The sequence below is a fragment of the Dipodomys merriami genome, unplaced genomic scaffold (assembly GCF_024711535.1).
Source record: "Dipodomys merriami isolate MVZ:Mamm:240054 unplaced genomic scaffold, mDipMer1.0.p SCAF_200, whole genome shotgun sequence".
NCBI lineage: Eukaryota > Metazoa > Chordata > Mammalia > Rodentia > Heteromyidae > Dipodomys > Dipodomys merriami.
This window is the reverse complement of record NW_027203383.1, coordinates 1857790-1875509: the sequence shown is the minus strand read 5'-3', so window position 1 is coordinate 1875509 and position 17720 is coordinate 1857790.

Here is a 17720-nt window from a genome sequence, read left to right as displayed (position 1 = left end):
CACCGAAGGCCCTTGTCCCTTACAGGTTGGTTTATCACAGACAAAAGAATGAGCTGTTGGTGGAGCACTGGTGGCTCACATCTGTCATCCTAGCTACTCAGGAGGTGGACATCTGAGGATCATGGTTCAACCCAGACAGAAAATTTCCTAACCACTCAAAAACTGGAAGTGGAGCTATGGCTCAAAGTGGTAGAGTGCTAGCCTTGCACAAAAGAGCTCAGCGACAGTAGCCAGGCCCTGAGTTCAATCCTCAGCCAGCCAGCAGCCATACAAGAGGGTGTCATTTCCCAATCCTCCCCTGGACCAAGTGACCCCTCCCTCCAATCTGGAGAAGGATAAACAGGAAGCCTGCAGCAGCTGACACCATAGCAAACAGGGGCAAAGGGTAGTGGAGAGCCGTGAAGAAGACCAGGGTGGCCGCTGAGAGCATCCACTACATTGAGGTCATGGCGACTCATGCACAGCACACTCAGGTCTACATTACAGATCATCTCTTGGTTGCACTCACCATTTCTGGTTTATATATTTATGTTTATTGTCTTTAAGGAGTTGTAAAAAGAGCTGACCATTCAACAGGTCAATTCATTTCTGGTTTTTTTCTAAGACTTTTTTTCTTTTTCTTTTTCTTTTTTTTTTTTTTTCTTTTTGCCAGTACCAGGATTTGAAGTCCAGAGCTTATACTTGTCCTGTTGCTGTGTTACCACTTGAGCCATGCCTTCAGCCTGGCTTTTTGGTGGTTGATTTGAAGATGGGATCTTGGGGGCTTCTGCCTAAACTAATTTTGAACTGTGATCCTCCGGATCTCATCCTCCTGAAGAGTTAGAATTATGAGCATGAGGCACCTGTGCCCCCCCCAAGTTTAAATAAGTACAATATATCTTGATCAATGTCACCCCTTCTATCATTTTCTCCCAACTTTTATTTTTTTATTTTTTATTTTTTGGTTGGTTGTGGGCTTGAACTCTGGGCCTGGGCGCTGTCCCTCAGCTCTTCAGCTCAAGGCTAGCACTCTACCACTTGAGCCACAGCACCACCTCTGGCTTTTTCTGTTTATGTGGTGCTGAGGAATCGAACCCAGGGCCTCATGCATGCAAGGCAAGCACTCTACCACTGAGCCACCCTCCCAGCCCCTCTCCCAACTTTTAATAGGCTTCTTTCAAAAGCAGTTTTAGGTTCACAAAAAAACTGAGCAGATCATCAACTCAGGTAGTATCCACTCTTGGTGTCGTACATCCCATAGGCTTAGACAGTGTATGATGATATGAACCTTTCTGTCAGGCAGAATGAAGCCTGGAACATCCACGAGACTCACATCTGTAATAAATGCAGGACTGGGAGAGAATGGTCAGTGACTGCTATTAGTGCGAGGTACACAGCTGTGAATATACAAAAACAGCTCAAATGCATCCTTCAAAAGACTGAATTTCAGGGCTGGGAAAGTGGCTCTGTGGTAGAATGCTTGCCTTGTATGCATGAGGCTCTGAGTTCGATTCCTCAGCACCACATAAGCAGAAAAAGCCAGAAGTGGCGCTGTGGCTCCAGTGGTAGAGCACTAAAGCCTTGAGCTGAAGAGCTGAGGGACAGCGCCCAGGCCCAAAGTTCAGGCCCCACGACTGTCCAAAAAAGAAAAAAAAAAAGATGGAATTTCAAAGCATGTGAACTATACCCCAATAAGATTGTGCCTTTATTTTTTTATTTTTTATTCTGCAATTCCTGGAGCTTGAACTTAGGGCCTGGGCACTGTCCCTGAGCATCTTTTGCTAGCACTCTGCCACTTGAGCCACAGCACCACTTGCAAGTTTTTCTGTTTATGTGGTACTGGAGGAGCCAAACCCAGGGCTTCATGTATGCTAGGCAAGCACCCTAACACTGAGCCACATTCCCAGCTCCTAAAGCTATCCCTTTAAAAGAAGCTTTATGCTAAGCACCAGTGGCTCATGCCTATAATCCTAGCTACTCAGGAGGCTGAGATCTGAGGATTGAGGTTTGAAGCCAGCCCAAGCAGGAAAGTCTAGGAGACTCTAATCTCCAATAAGCTAATCAGAAAAATCTGAAAGCAGTGCTGTGGCTCAAGTGGTAAAGCATTAGCCTTGAACACAAAGACCTGGACAGAGGCCAGGCCCAGATTTCAAGCCCTAGTGGCAGCAACAGCAGCAGCAGCAACGAAAACATTCATAGATATGAAAATATTAGGTGAATATGTTTTTGTAGCATAAAGATTTGAGCTCAAGGCCTCATACTTGCTAGGCAGGCACTTTGCCTATTGAGCTATGTTATTATTCTCTCTCTTTTTTTCTGTAATATTTTGGATAAGACTTTCACCTACCCTGGTCTCTGGCCACTTACATAGCTCCTGCTATGTAACTAGGATCACAGTTGTATGCCACCACACCAATTTGTTGCTTGAGATATGGTATTGAGAACTTTCTGGCCAGCCTATCCTCAAAGCTACAATCTTCTAGTTCTCTGCCTCCCTCTCAAGTAGCTGGGATTACAAGCATGAGCTACTGTGCCTGGCATATTGGATACTTCCTATAGAAGATTAGCCTAATCAGGACAAAATCTTCCTCTGTATTAACAAAATTTCATTATCAGCTGGGTGCCAGTGGCTCACGCCTATAATCCTAGCTATTCTGGAGGCTGCGATCTCAGGATCTCAGTTCAAAGCCAGCCTAGGCAGAAAAGTCTATAAGATTCTTCTCTCTAATAAACTACTCAGAAAAAGCCAGAAATGGAATTGTGGCTCAAGTGGTAGAGCTCTAGCCTTGGGCATAAAAGAGGCTCAAGGACAGCGCCCTGAGTACAAGCCCCAGGCCCAGCAAAAAGAAGAGAGAATAAAAACCTTCACTTATCATTTCCCTTTCCATCAGTCTCCATATTATGCATCCTTGAAAACTGCCTTTAATCCTTCCTAGCACCACTCTGGGTGATAAACAGAAGGGTCTGATTCTTCTGTGCATCCCCAAGTATCAAGACTGTCCTGGGGCCTGAGAGTTTTTGTCTTTGCCATCTATTGTGACCAGTGAGAGAGAAGCAGTGATTGTGGTTTAGGAGGCAAGGAAGGGGGTGGGTTGTGGGGGTGGAGGGGTGAGGGAGTCAAGTCACGCGTCCCCTCTTCCTGCTGAGTCTTGGAGAAGATCCCTTAGTTCCCCCACTCCTTTGCCAGTAAGCACTTCTTGGTCACTCACTGGCAGATGTGTTTTGTGGACTTTGGCTGTCATGTGATGGTGTGCACTAGTCTGGGTGGGGTGAATTACCTAGATTAGTTCAGCCAAACAAAGCCAAGCATTTCCCCTACAGCTGTGTCCTGGATGAACAAATCTTTAACATTTTTGCCCTGCCCTGCACATCAGCCCTTGCAGGGATGTGGTAGGATAAAGAGATCTGGGACCCTGGAGCCCGAAGGCAACTGGGGACCAGCCTGTGACAGAAGCATGAGTTGCCCAGAGCCTAGCTGGGTAACTTTAAAAGCGTCATACAGGACTTCGTTCACAGCTGCAGAGAAGTCACATTTTGAGAGGTCAAATTGGGATTGTTTATTAGAAAGAAACGTACTGCAAGTGGACTAGTGTCCCAAAGAACCTGCAGCCCCGAATGCAGTTATTACAAAGCTTATAAAGGCAAAACCCACATCAAGGCAGAAGTGATATGGTATGGGGACTAGCGAAGCTTGTTCTGTAGAAGCAAGCTATCTAGGGGGAACAATCAAAGACAAACTGAGGAACCTAAGCAACTCCAATTCACTTAGGACCCCCATCTCAGTTCTGCAACTTAACCCTTGACCCACTTCAGCCCCAATGCTAGGAATTAGGACAGCAAGCCTTGCACAAACAATTCTCGGAACCACAGATAGTGTTTTCTCAAGACAGTAGGTCAAGGTATCTGAAATTCCAGAACTGCCCCTCCTGGGGTCTGGTGACCATTATCTAAACCAGACACCCTGCAGTTTAGCATGTCCTCTTGAGACTCCCCTGGGGTGCAAGCCAACCAGTTTAAAGTATGTCAAGCCCCCTTGATCTAACCAACAACTTGTTTCTGGTCCTTTCCCGCTTTGTAGTGCGCCAATCATACTATAGAGTTGTTTTATGATTTTCCCGTGGTTTGTAGTCATTTGTTACAAGAAGTTATGATGAATGCAAAGCCCCTGCCTTCCCTAAAAAATGTATAAAAAGTGCTGTCACCCTGGGCTCGGGGCCTCTCAGTATCATGGGCTGCTGCCATGTACATGGGGGGACCAAGCTCGAGCTTGCAATAAAGTCTCCTTTGCTTTTACATTGGTGACGGTCTCTGGTGGTCTTTTGGGTAAGGATTTCTGAATTCAGTTTTACAAAACAAGGGCAAGTATTCTCTGGAGCAAAACTTTCCTAGAGCTAAACAACCCATGACACATCTGCAATTCGAAGAATATCACCTGGATAGTGCTTAACAACCCACAACACAGCTGTAGTTCAAAAACAGACCTATATCACCTCTAGAGTTCTGGGAACTGGGTGAAACTTCCCCATCATCTATTAAGATACCAAGATGGCAGTGAGGACAAGATGGCATTACCTAGATCCACTATCCATATTTCACAAAGACAGCTCCAAGCTGGGCACTGATGACTCATGCTTGTAATCCTAGCTACTCAGGAGGCTGAGATCTGAGGTTTGAATTCAGCCAGGGGAAGAAAGACTGTGAGATTCTTATCTCCAAAAGAGTAACAAAAAGCTGGAAGTAGCTCAAGTAGTGGAGCACTAGCATTGAGCAACACAGCATCTAGGCTCTGAGTTCAAGCCCCAGGACCAGCAAAAAAAGAAAAGAAAAGAAATCAAAAGAAGAGAAAATAAAAGAAAAGAAAGAGAAGGAAGGAAGGAAGGAAGGAAAGAAGGAAAGAAGGAAGGGAGGGAGGAAAGAAGGAAGGAAGGGAGGAAAGAAGGAAGGAAGGAGAAAGAGAGAGAGAGATGCTTAGACTAGGACAAGCTAACACTTGGAGTGGACACAGAATCATCTGCTCTTATCATCACCCTGGTGGTCTTCCAAGGACAGCGATAGGCTGCCCCAGAGATGAAATAAAAAACCTGGTTAAAGCCGGGCGCCAGTGGCTCACGCCTGTAATCCTGGCTACTCCCGAGGCTGAGATCTGAGGATCGCAGTTCAAAGCCAGACCGGGCAGGAAAGTCCGTGAGACTCTTATCTCCAATAAACCACTAGAAAACTGGAAGTGGTGCTGTGGCTCAAGTGGTAGAGCACTCGCCTTGAGCTGAAGAACGCAGGGACAGCGCCCAAGCTCAGCGTTCAATCCCCACGACTGACCAAAAACAAAACAAAACAAAACCCTGCTTAAGCCTTTCACAGACCCTTCTTCTCTGTACCAAGCCCATTCTCCTTTCAAGTTCTTCAAACCAAGTCTTTCCCCAGAACTCAAACTAAAGTTCTCCAGAACACTTTGCCCAAGTCCTAGTTGAGGAAGACAGAGTTGTTCTGCACAATCCCTGATAGATTTCATGTTTTCTGCAAATCTATCTTGTGCAAAAAAAAAAAAAAAAAAAAACCCACTGCTTGATTCCAGAGCAAAGGTGTGTTATGGGCTTTCTCTTGAGTACCTCTGTTAGCACTTAGCAAATGCTGGCTGAATAGCAAATGAATCTGAGTTGCAGAAGTGTCTTCTTTCTCCAACGTCTGATGACTTTCAAGAATCAATGAAATCTCCTTCTGACTTTTGGCCTTCAACTTTTAGAACTGGAATGATTTGGCCAATGATATTAGCTATGATCCTGGTTTTACCACGAAAGAAATGGAGCCCTTAAAGTGTTCATAGTTAGGCTGGGAATGTGGCTTAATGCATGAAGCCCTGGGTTTGATTCCTCAGTACCACAGAAGCTGTGGTTCAAGTGGTAGAGTGCTAACCTTGAGCAAAAGAAGCTCAGGGACAGTGCCCAGGCCCTGAGTTCAAGCCCCAGGACTGGAAAAAAAAAATTATTCACAGTGCCTACTTGCGTGCAGCAAGTACAAAGCATTTCCTGTGTGCGGCCCAGGGGCCTCTGTAACTGGTGAAAGAGTCTGAGATTCTGGGGTGAATCTGACCTGACCTCCAGACACACCCCAAGAGTTATCTGTTGAAATGAGTTCCTGTTATCACTCTTGTCTCCTTTCTTGTACTTCCTCTCTCAAATAAAACTACTTTTCCAACTTTAGATTTTGGCAAACTAAAGAAATACTAACAGTATTCTCTCTTGTCACTTTGATCTTCAGCCCCTAACAAGCCTGAAGGGACATTTGCAAAATCTCCTGTTATTTTGAGTTAGAATGATGGAAACCCTGACTTCTCAAACCAGTCCTGAATGGTGAAAGTCATAAGATTCCTTTATCCTACACTTGTGAGTATATGCAATAACTAATACTGGTTCAAAACTAAAAATAGTTAATGTGAGAACAGAGTTCCTCTTTAAAAAAAATCCTTCTTTCTCTACAACAAGCATTTGTTTAAAAGTCAGATCACTGCTAACGAAATTTTAAAAAATCCAAAACAGGAAGCAGTAAATGATTAGCAAAGCACTGAGTTCAACCAGAGTCTCCTAAACAACATGCTACTTGAGCCAATGAGTGGCAGACCGCCTGTGAATCAGTGAGGGAGCTGTGCAGATCATTTGGAGGGATTCAGCTCCTACTTGGTACAGATGCTTTCTGCTAAGAATCTTACCTCCTTTTACCTTACTTTACCTCTCCCTATCAGCCAGGGAAGAGGCTCTGGTATCTACCACATCTCCACCCCTGAACAAATGCTCTTACATTACCAGAAAAAAAATCCTTTATACAAATCTCCCTAAAATCTCTTCTTTCTTTCAAATACTATGACAGTATGTGGATCATTTGCCCCAATGTAAAAGGTTTTTCTTTTTCTTCTTTTATTGCATTGGCTGGGACTTCTATTAAAGCATCACACTGCAGAGTATGTCCTGGCATTATTAGAAATCATTTACTTTATAATTATAAAATGTTTCAACAATGAGACCACAGAATAATAAACACCACAGACCCACCATCAGCCTTACAGGACATAGCATTAAGTCTCATTTGTGTATATCCTGGGTTTCTAACACACTCAGGGGCAATCAGTGTGGGTCAGAGTCTATGGCTCTCAAGCCAACCCTAGGGGTACAAGTCACATGTCCCCCCTCTGCTGAGTCTTGGGGAAGAATTTTAGTTTATGCCTACAATTGACATCTCCTTCTTTGCCAGTAAGCACTTCTTGGTCTCTGGCAGAAGCATTTTTCAGACATTGGCTGTCATGTGATGGTGTGGGTTGGTCTGGGTCAGGTGATGCATCTGATATACTTTGCCCAATCTATGAGATCATGACGCTAACATCTGTTCTGTGCCTCCTATGGCCATGCCTGCCCAAAACATCAAGTCCTCCTGGGTTATGAATACAAAGCAATGTGCAGTTTGTTGGACTCATAGTTGGTCAAGTTTGTGTGGTGTGACTGATTCAGAAATAATGTTTTCAATTCCTCTTTCCTACAAATATCAAGAACAATTTCCTGTTTTCTTAATGCCATAGTTTTTACTTGTGCTATATTCTAACATGCATATATTACAGAAATACATCTGAGAGATGATTTGTTCCATAATCCAAAAAAATTACACACCTGTGATATCTAAAGACTGTCCCTTCAATCTCTATCCAAAATTACTACTGTCAGAAATTAACATTTAGTGCTCTGGAAATTTATTTATTTTTATTTATTTATTTTTTGTCTGTCATGGGGTTTGAACTCTGGGCCTGGGCGCTCCCTCAGCTCTTTATCTCAAGGCTAGCGCTCTACCACTTGGGTCACAGAGCCACTTCCAGTTTTCTGGTGGTTAATTGGAGATAAGAGTCTCACAAACCCCACGGTACAGACACAAGAGGTCTTTCTTTGTTGTTTTTAATGTACTATGTGATTTTTTTTTAAGAATATTGGAGTCTTTATTATACAGTTAACAGGCTGCAGGCTGCCCGTTGTTACAAAGGCCTGCATAATGCAAATACACATAACACAGCTAGGAAACATGCTAAAGAGAAAAGAAATAAAAAGAACAATACCAACAAGCCAATTCAGCTCCAATGGAGAGATGAATTGAGACTCCATGATGACTGGAGATGAGCCAGGAGACAGGAACATGATCATGGAGGCACAAGGGCACAGAGTTCTGGCAGCTAGGCTGGTCCAGGCCTAAATAGGTCGGCGAAGGAGGCAGACCCTCAGGAAATTCCCAGTCCCAGGCACTGGACTGACAGATTCACTAACCTATCAACCAGGTCTCTGCCCCTGCCACCAGGGATCCGGGCACACCCATTACCTTTGAGACAGGTGATTGGGGGTGGGGGGTGGTCCTTCCCCCAACATGAAGACAATATGTGGCCAATATGGCACCGGCCAGACCTGGCCTCCTTACTTCATTCCCTCTTTTTTTTTCTTATGTACATGAAATCAAATCATTTATTTCTCTGTAAAAGGACCAAATTTTTGCCTAGGCCGTTTACTCCTGTGACCTATGGAGTCTCCAGCAGTTAAAAGTTGGCTCCATATGGTTGGTACCTATACAGTCAGGGGACTTGGCCCTGTCTTTCCCATGTCAGGCAAGTTATGATTTACAAACCTATGTCCCACAAAAGAATGGCCTGCAACCAAAGTCTTAGGTTAGGTGGATCCAAAACAGTCTTTTGCCAGGTATCGGCAGTAGGTGATGGAGTCAGACAAGGAGTCCAGTCCACTTTGACCAAGGTGGAGGTGGTCAAGATGATAATGTAGTCTCCTCCAGATGCTGCCAGGCTGTTTTTGAACTTTACTCAAACAGGAATCTCCAGATTAGAAGAGATGGGCTTGACAGCAGCAGCAATGTCTCCCAGTGGCTCGGGTAGAATGTGACATCTCCTGCTGAGGTACCAGTGAGCCAATTCAGCTCCAATGGAGAGCTGAATTGGGACTCCATGATGACTGGAGATGAGCCAGGAGACAGGAAACAGGACACGATCACAGAGACACTGGTGGCATGGAGTCCTGGCAGCTAGGCTGGTCTGCTATGTGATTTTTTTTTTTTAAAGGAGTCTCACAGACTTTCCTGCCTGGGCTGGCTTTGAACCATGGTCTTCAGATCTCGGCCTCCTGAATAGCTAGGATTATAGGAATGAGCCGCCAGTGTCCAGTTTGGAAATTTTTATACTTTTTTTCTTTCGTCAGTCAGTCGGGGAGGCTTGAACTCAGGGCCTGGGCACTGTATCTGAGCCTCTCTGTGCTCAAGGCTAGTGCTCTACCATTTTAGCCACAGCACCACTTCTGGCTTTTGAGAGGTTAAATGGAGATAAGAGTCTCATAGGGACTTTTTGCCTAAGCTGGTTTTGTTTGTCTGTTTGTTTTTTGCTAGTCATCTCTGGGCCTGGGCGCTGTCCCTCAGCTCTTCAGCTCAAGGCTAGCGCTCTACCACTTTGAGCGACAGCGCCACTTCCAGCTTTTTCTGCTTATGTGGTGCTGAGGAATCGAACCCAGGGCCTCATGCATGCCAGGCAAGCGCTCTACCACTGAGCCACCTTCCCAGCCCCTGACTAAGCTGGCTTTGAACTGTGATTCTCAAATCTCAACCTTCTGAGTAGCTAGGATTATAGACATGAGCCACTAGTGCGTGGATTTGTGTGTGTGTGTGTGTGTTTTTAAATAGAAAAGACACAAGGCAGACAGACACAGACATACACACAGGTCCTCAATTCCACCCAGACCCTCAACTCCATCTAGCCTCTAGGCAACGGGCTGTTGCAAATAGTGGAGAGTGGGGTGGAGGCCCTAGGTAGAGAAAGGAGGAGCAGAAGAATGTGTGTGTGTGTGTGTGTGTGTGTGTGTGTGTGTGTGTGTGTGTAATCCTAGTTACTCAGGAGACTGAGATCTGAGGATCGCGGTTCAAAGCCAGCCCGGGCAGGAGAGATCGTGAGACTCCTATCTCCAATAAGCCACCAGAAAACTGGAAGTGGCACTGTGGCTCAAGTGGTAGAGTGAGCACTCGCCTTGAACTGAAGAGCTGAGGGACAGCGCCCAGGCCCAGAGTTCAAGCCCCACGACCGACAAAAAAAAAAAAAAAAAAAAAAAAAAAGAATCTTACAGACTTTCCTGGTCTAGCTAGCTTCATACCATAATTCTCAGGATGATCGGCATGAACCACTGGCAGCCAGCTGGTTTAACATCATCTTATGAAAAATCTCAACCGTGTGTTACATTGTGCAATGGACACTAGGTGCTTATGAGTCAGCGTCAGCACCAGTGAGTGATGGTCCATCTTGCTTGCTTTGTGCTTCCACCACATCCTCTGCAGTCTGGACTATTCCATCTCTTCTGTGGCTGTCGGCCACTAAGATGGCTGGTAATGAGATGCACCTCCTGGTTCTCAAGTCCTCACATAGTCTCTTCCCAGACAGAACCAGAAAAGCCACTCTGACTTCTTCCTTGGTTTCTTGGATAAGATCCTATGGGAGACTAGGGAGGGTAAACATAGCACCCAGAGAGGCCTTTTTTTATTCTCAGTAGTGGGGTGTGTTTGTGTGCCCCTGGGGGTAGGTGGCTCTCTAGCTCACTAGAATCCTGTCCCTAGTGAGGGAAGCCAGCTGCCACTGGAGCAGAACGCAAATGTAGCCCCACGGAGAGGCCCACGTGGACATGAGCTGGGAGCCACCTTAGAAGACAGTCCTCCAGGTCTCGCCAAGGGCGTAGGAGTCTGAGTCCCAAGTCCTTATCCACAGTGGGTATGAGGCACAGGCATGTAATCCCAGTGATTGAGGGGCTGAGGCAGGAAGATCACAAGTTCAAGGCCAGGCTGGACTAATTAGAGAGACCTTGGGTCAAACAAATAGTCCCTGCCCACGCAAACTGTGAGAGGATAGCATGTTTAAGTCACTAGGGTTTGGGATAATTATGCAGAAATGGATACCTAACGCAAATTTGAGTGTCTAGATGCGGGTGCTATCCTAACAAAAATATTAAAATGTGGGGAGTGCTTTGAGATCGGGCAAAGAATGGAAAGTGGAAGGAACTTGAGGAGTGTGTTAATGATTGCCTTTGGGAAACTCACACTGAAGGTTTTAAGAGAGAGGAAGAAATTATTATAAGAAAGAAGAAAAGAGCAACATGGTATACAGTCTCGGCACAGCTTAGCAATGCTGTCACCCAGAGTAACATGGAGAGTGGAAAGTCTACTTAAACACCTGAGTAATCTGACCAAGGACATACCAGGGAAAGGTTGAATGTGTCACCTAGTTTCTTGCAACCAAAGTTAAAATGCAAAAGAAAGGAGATATGCTAAAGAAGGAAGCTACTAACTAGCTGGCCTGCCATGATCTGGTCTGCCTTCCTTCCTTCCTCCTGGGATGGTCAGGTCCATCCTCTTCACACACACCCTGCATGTACCTTTCCTCCTATCCATTCAAGGTACTGCTCAGGCCACATTGTAGTAGTTCTATCATACATCGTGGATTCTACCACAGGGGGTCACAGAACAATGACTTTATACAGTGATGTGAAGAGATTTTGCACCTATATCAAACAAAATGAGGCAGACACAGAAGAAAATGGACACAGAAGACACAGAAGAATGAAATTCACAAAGAGAAGAGGTAAAGGAATGCAACTCAAATGAACCTTGGATCACCCAGAGTCCATTTATGGAAATATTATACTCTGTGCTCTCTAAACAACAGGATAGGATAACACACATCCACGTCATATTTTTAAGTTTTGTTGGATTTTTTTTTTTTGTCAGTCGTGGGGCCTGAACTCTGGGCCTGGCTGCTGTCCTTCAGCTCTTCAGTTCAAGGCTAGTACTCTACCACTTGAGCCCCAGCGTCACTTCCAGTTTTTTCTGCTTAGGTGGGTGCTGAGGAATCAAACCCAGAGCCTCTTGCATGCAAGGCAAGCACTCTACCACTGAGCCACCTTCCCAGACCATATTTTTAAGTATTAAGCGCCCTCTGCTGCTAAAAGATAAAAACACACCGAGGCTTAGTTTAATTCTTGAGCTTTGCCTGCAAAAAGGAAGTACACCCTGGGAATCTAGGAGCTGAAGGGAATGCAACAATCATCTACTGTCAAGGCCAGGTTCACAATGTTTCCAGGGAAAGTGGGAGTTAAAATTTATTTTGAGGACTGAGAAGGTGGCTCAGTGGTACAGCGCTTGCCTTGCATGCATGAGGCCCTGGCTTCGATTCCTCAGCACCACATAAGCAAAAAGAAAAAAGCCGGAAGTGGTGCTGTGGCTCAAGTGGTAGAGCACTAGCCTTGAGCTGAAGAGCTGAGGGACAGCGTCCAGGCCCAGAGTTCAGGCCCTACGACTGACAAAAAAAAAATTATTTTGATAAGCTTATAAAACTCAGCAGGAGTTTATGCATTTAATATTTTGATATACATTTCTCCATTGACCTCCGTAAGGCTTGAGCCAATTTATATTTATATCAATGATAAATAATATGCAAGCATGCCTCGCCTATTTTCCACATTATTATCAGCGTACTCTAGTGTATTTCTATGTTTTTGAAGTGAACAAAACAAATAAAGTAGAAGCATCTCCTTCCAGGCTGAATGTAGTTGTTGTTTTGTTGTTTTTGTTGGTGGTTGGGCTTGTACTCTGGCCTGGGCACTGTCTCTGGGTTCTTCAGGTCAAGGCAAATGCTCTATCACTTGAGCCACAGTGCCACTTGAATGAATTTTTTTTTTTTTTTTTTTATCGGTCGTGGGATCTGAACTTCTTTAGCTCGGCTCTTTAGCTCAAGGCTAGCACTCTACCACTTGAGCCACAGCACCACTTCCAGCTTTTTCTGTTTATGTGGTACTGAGGAATTGAACCCAGGGCCTCATGCCTGCAAGGCAAACACTCTACCACTGATCCACCTTCCCAGCCCAAATGAATTGTTTTATTACCCTCTCTCCCTCACTTTTTTTTTTTTTTTTTGACTAGTCATGGGCTTGAAATCAGGACCTCTGTGCTGTCCCTGAGCTTTTTTACTCAAGCCTAGAACTGTACCACTTTCAAGCCACAGCACCACATCTGGCACTTTCTGTTTATACAGTACTGAAGAATTACACACAGGGCTTCATGCATGCTAGGTAAACACTGTCACCAAGCCACATTCCCAGCCCCTCCCCCTTTCTTTTGGTAGTAATAGGGTTTGAACTCAAGCCCTCAAAACTTGCTAGGCAGCTGCTCTATCACTAAGCCATGACCACAGCACTCTTTACTATTCAGAAGGCACATTTATTAGCCACAGCTTCTCTCAGCCCCTGTTTATCTGGAAATGTATTTATCTTGCCTTCAGTAGTAGTAGTAATAGTAGTAGTAGTAGTAGTTGCTGTTGTTTTCTTATTAAATTTAAGGGTTTTTTTTGGGGGGGGGGCCTGAACTCTGGGCCTGGGCGCTGTCCCTCAGCTCTTCAGTTCAAGGCTAGCGCTCTACCACTTGAGCCACAGCACCACTTCCGGCTTTTTTCTTTTTTCTTATGTGGTGCTGAGGAATCGAACCCAGGGCCTCAGGCATGCAAGGCAAGCACTCATCACTGAGCCACCTTCCCAGCCCCTAAACTTAAGTTTTAATGGATCTCAAAATTCCATGACAGATCTTTGGTCATGTTCTTTCCATTAAAAAATACTGATTTTTAAAACTCACACACACACACACACACACACACACACACACACACACACACACACAGGTCCACAAAACATTTTCCTTTCCTTTTGAAGGTTTTACAATGCATTGTTATCATTACCCAGTCTTTTACTGTTCAGCTTAAATGGCCAGTTGAAAGAAACTATTCTGAGACAGTTCTTCCACCACTGCTGAAGACTGAAGTGGCAGGTGTCAAGGCTAATATTCATTTAGCCTTCTGAGCTTTCTGGGCAGACATGGTGAGCTTGCCAACTCCAGCAGCCTTCTTGTCCATAGCTTTGATGACACCGACAGCAACTGTCTGCGTCATAGCATGAACGGCAAAACAATCCAGAGGAAGATAGTCAGAGAAGCTCTTCATACTTATGGGCTTGCCTGGAACCAAATGAACGATGGCAGCTACCCCAGACTTCAGGAATTTAGGACCATCTTCCAGCTTCTTACTGGAATGGCGTTCAATCTTCTCTTTCAGCTCAGCAAACTTGCAAGCCATGTGAGTGGTGTGACAATCCTGCACAGGGGAATAGCCAGCACTGGACTGGCCTGGACGGTTCAGGATGACCCCCAGAACAGTGAAGCCCGCTGCTTACATGACTGAATCATTCTATCATTCTTGCTGTCATCAACAACATTGCCCAGGCGAACACATTCGACTGACATGGTGGTTTTTTGTTTGTTTGTTTGTTTGTTTTTGTCAGTTGTGGTGCTTGAACTCTGGGCCTGGGTGCTGTCCCTCTGTTCTTCAGCTCAAGGTAAGCACTCTACCACTTGATCTACAGTGCCACTTCTGGTTTTCTGGTAGTTTATTGGAGATAAGAGTGTCACACACATTGCTGCCCAGGCTGGTTTTGAGCTCCTCAGATCTCAGCCTTCAGAGTAGTAGGATTACAGGCATGAGCCACTGGCACCTGGCAATGCTGGCTTCTTTAATGATTTCCTCGTATCTCTTCACACCCAGTGTGTAAGCCAGAAGGGCATGCTCATGGGTCTGACCATTCTTGGAGATACCAGCTTCAAATTCACCAATACCAGCAACAACAATCCAGACAGTACAATCCAACTGGTGAGCACCTGTAATTGTGTCCTTGATAAAGTATCTGTTCCCTGGGGCATTAATGATGGTCACATAATACTTGCTGGTCTCAGATGTCCACAGGGAGATGTCAATGGTGATACCAAGCTCATGCTCAGGCTTCAGTTTATCCAAGACCTGGGCATACTTGAAGGAGCCCTTTCCCATCTCAGTAGCCTCCTTCTCGAACTTCTCAATCGTTCTTTTGTGGTTGCCACCACAAATGTAGATCCGATGTCCAGCAGTGGTGGCCAATGACAACAATGTTGATAAGGGTCTTTCCTTTTCCATTTTGGCTTTGACTTAGTGGTGGTTTTATGGCATCTGCATTCTGCAAGCAAACCTGGTGTGAAACCTGAGTTCAAGCCCCACAACTGGCAAAAAAAAAAAAAAAAAATTGCCTTCAGTTTTGAAGGAAAGTTGTGCGTGTGTGTGTGTGTGTGTGTGTGTGTGTGTGTGTGTGTGTGTGTGTGTGTGTGTGTGTGTGTGTGTGTGTGTGTTGATTCTAGGACTTAAAGTCAAGGCCTGGGCACTGTCCCTGATCTTCCCCCAGACACTCTCAAGGCTGGCACTCTATCATGAGCCACAGCTCTACTTCGATTTTTTTTGATGGTTAATTAGAGATAATAATTTCAGCTGGGCACCCATGGCTCACCCTTGTAATCCTAGCTACTCAGGAGGCTGAGTTTTGAGGATCATGGTTCAAAGCCATCCCAGGCAGGAAAGTCTGTGAGACTTTTTTTTTTTTTGCCAGTTGTGGGGCTTGAACTCTGGAGCTGTTGCTGTCCCTCAGCTCTTCAGCTCAACACAAGCGCTCTACCACTTGAGCCATAGTTCCACTTCCAGGTTTTTCTACTTATGCAGTGGTTGAGGAATCAAACTCAGGGTTTCATGCATGCAAGGCAAGCACTGTACCACTGAGCCACCTTTCCAGCCCCATCTGTGAGACTATCTCCAATATACCACCAGAAAACCAGAAGTGGCAGTGACTCAAGTGGTAGAACACTAGCCTTGAGCTGAAGAAGCTGAGGGACAGTGCCCAGGCCCAGAGTTCAAGCCCCACGACTGACAAAACGAAAAAGAAAAAGAGTTTCACAGGCTTTCTTGTCTGGGCTGGCTTCCAAACATGATCTCAGATCTCAGACTCCCGAGTAGCTAGGATTACATGAGAAACTGGTGCCTGGCTTAAAGGGAAGTTTTGCTGGAAACAGAATCATTAGTTGGCCTTTCATTTCCTCGCTGCACCCTCAGTTTGTAGCCCCTGCCTTCTTGCCTCCAGTACTCTTCATGTGAAGTCATCCTTTACTGCTGTTCTGGTGAGTGTGTGGTATGGGTATGGGGGGGGGGTGTAAATAATTCTTCCTTTGTATAGTTTTAACCATTTACTCCTTTCTGTGTCTTCTGTACACCAGTGGGGACTCCTTGTGTTTATCCTGTTTGGAGCTCATTGGGTTTGAGTATATAGAGGTGGATTTTTTTTTCAGTAAATTTTGGTGGGGGGGGGGATGTTGGAGTCATGTTTTTCCTTTAAATCTCCCCCACATCCTTTCTTATGGAAAAAGACTTTACAGAGAGCATTCACCCTCCCCCCTGACGGCCACATTTTAGAACTGTCCCCGCTGCCAACCTGCTGAATCATCTCCTCTCCCTGTATCCCTGAGCAAATGCACCAGCAGTCTTGGAAGACAGTCTGAGACCAAGGCCTGATGCTGAAACTCTTGACAAACACAGAGGCTGTGGAGACTTTGAAATTCCTCAGTCAACATAACATTGCTCATCCACCCTGCCTCCACCTCCCTCACCCTGCTTCCACCTGCCCCTCGCTTCACTATTTCTGCCTAATAGTGAAAGAGACCTAGTTGTAAGGGGGTGGCACCATTTCCCCTTCAGCCAGGCTGAAGGAGACTTGGTCGCCCTTCCCAGACTTCATTCCCAAATAAAGCCTGTTGGTCTGTTGAGTTTTCTTTTTGCCCTTTCTTTATTCTGATACCCTCATTACCGACTCAGTTGCCTTATATCTTCCACCTTCTGGAGTTCGATACACATATGTTGCTGTGCTTGATGATGTCACACAGGTTTTTGAGACTCCTTTCTCCTCTTCATTTTTTTTCTTTTTTTATTTATTGGACATTCTATAGATCTACAAGTTCCCCAATTGTTTCTTCTGATAGTTCAGATTTTCATTGAGCTCGTCTAGTGAAATTCTCATCTATTATTTACTATAGTTTCCAACTCTAGAAGTTCCATATTTTATCATTCTTATCTCCTTGCTTGTTTGGTAGTTTTGTGTGTGTGTGTTTTCTTTTTAAATCATTACTGGGGTTTGAACTGGCCCCACACTTGCTGAAGAAGCTCTACCTCTTCAGCCACCCCTCCCACCTTGTATGCATTTGTTCTGATTCTTTTTGAGATAGGGTCTCACTTTTTACCCAAGCTGGCCCATTAGACTTTTCATGTAGCTTGGAAAACAGATGTACAGTCCTGTGCCCAGCTTTTTCTGTTGAGGTGGAGTCACATGAATTTTTTCCCCCTCAGGCTAGCCTTAAAAGACAAGCTTCTTGGCTGGGCGCCGGTGGCTCACGCGAGTAATCCTAGCAACTCAGGAAGCTGAGATCTGAGGATCGCAGTTTGAAGCCAGCCAGGGCAGGAAAGGCCGTGAAACTCTTATCTCCAATAAACCACTAAAAGCCCAGAAGTGGTGTTGTGACTCAAGAGGTAGAGCACTGCCCTGAAGAGTTGAAGGACCAGGCCCACACCTGGCCTGGCACCCAGGCCCACTATTCAAGGCCCACAATCAAAAAAAAAAAAAAAAAAAAGAAGAAGAATAAAAGAAAAGAAAGAAAAAGAAAAAAAAAGATAATCTTCTCAATTTCCACCCCCCCAAGTACCCTGGATATACTGTGTCTGTGTGTGTGTGTGTGTGTCAGTGTGTGTGTATGCGCGCACGCGCACACGCATGTTTTGGTGTGCTGTGGGAAGGTGT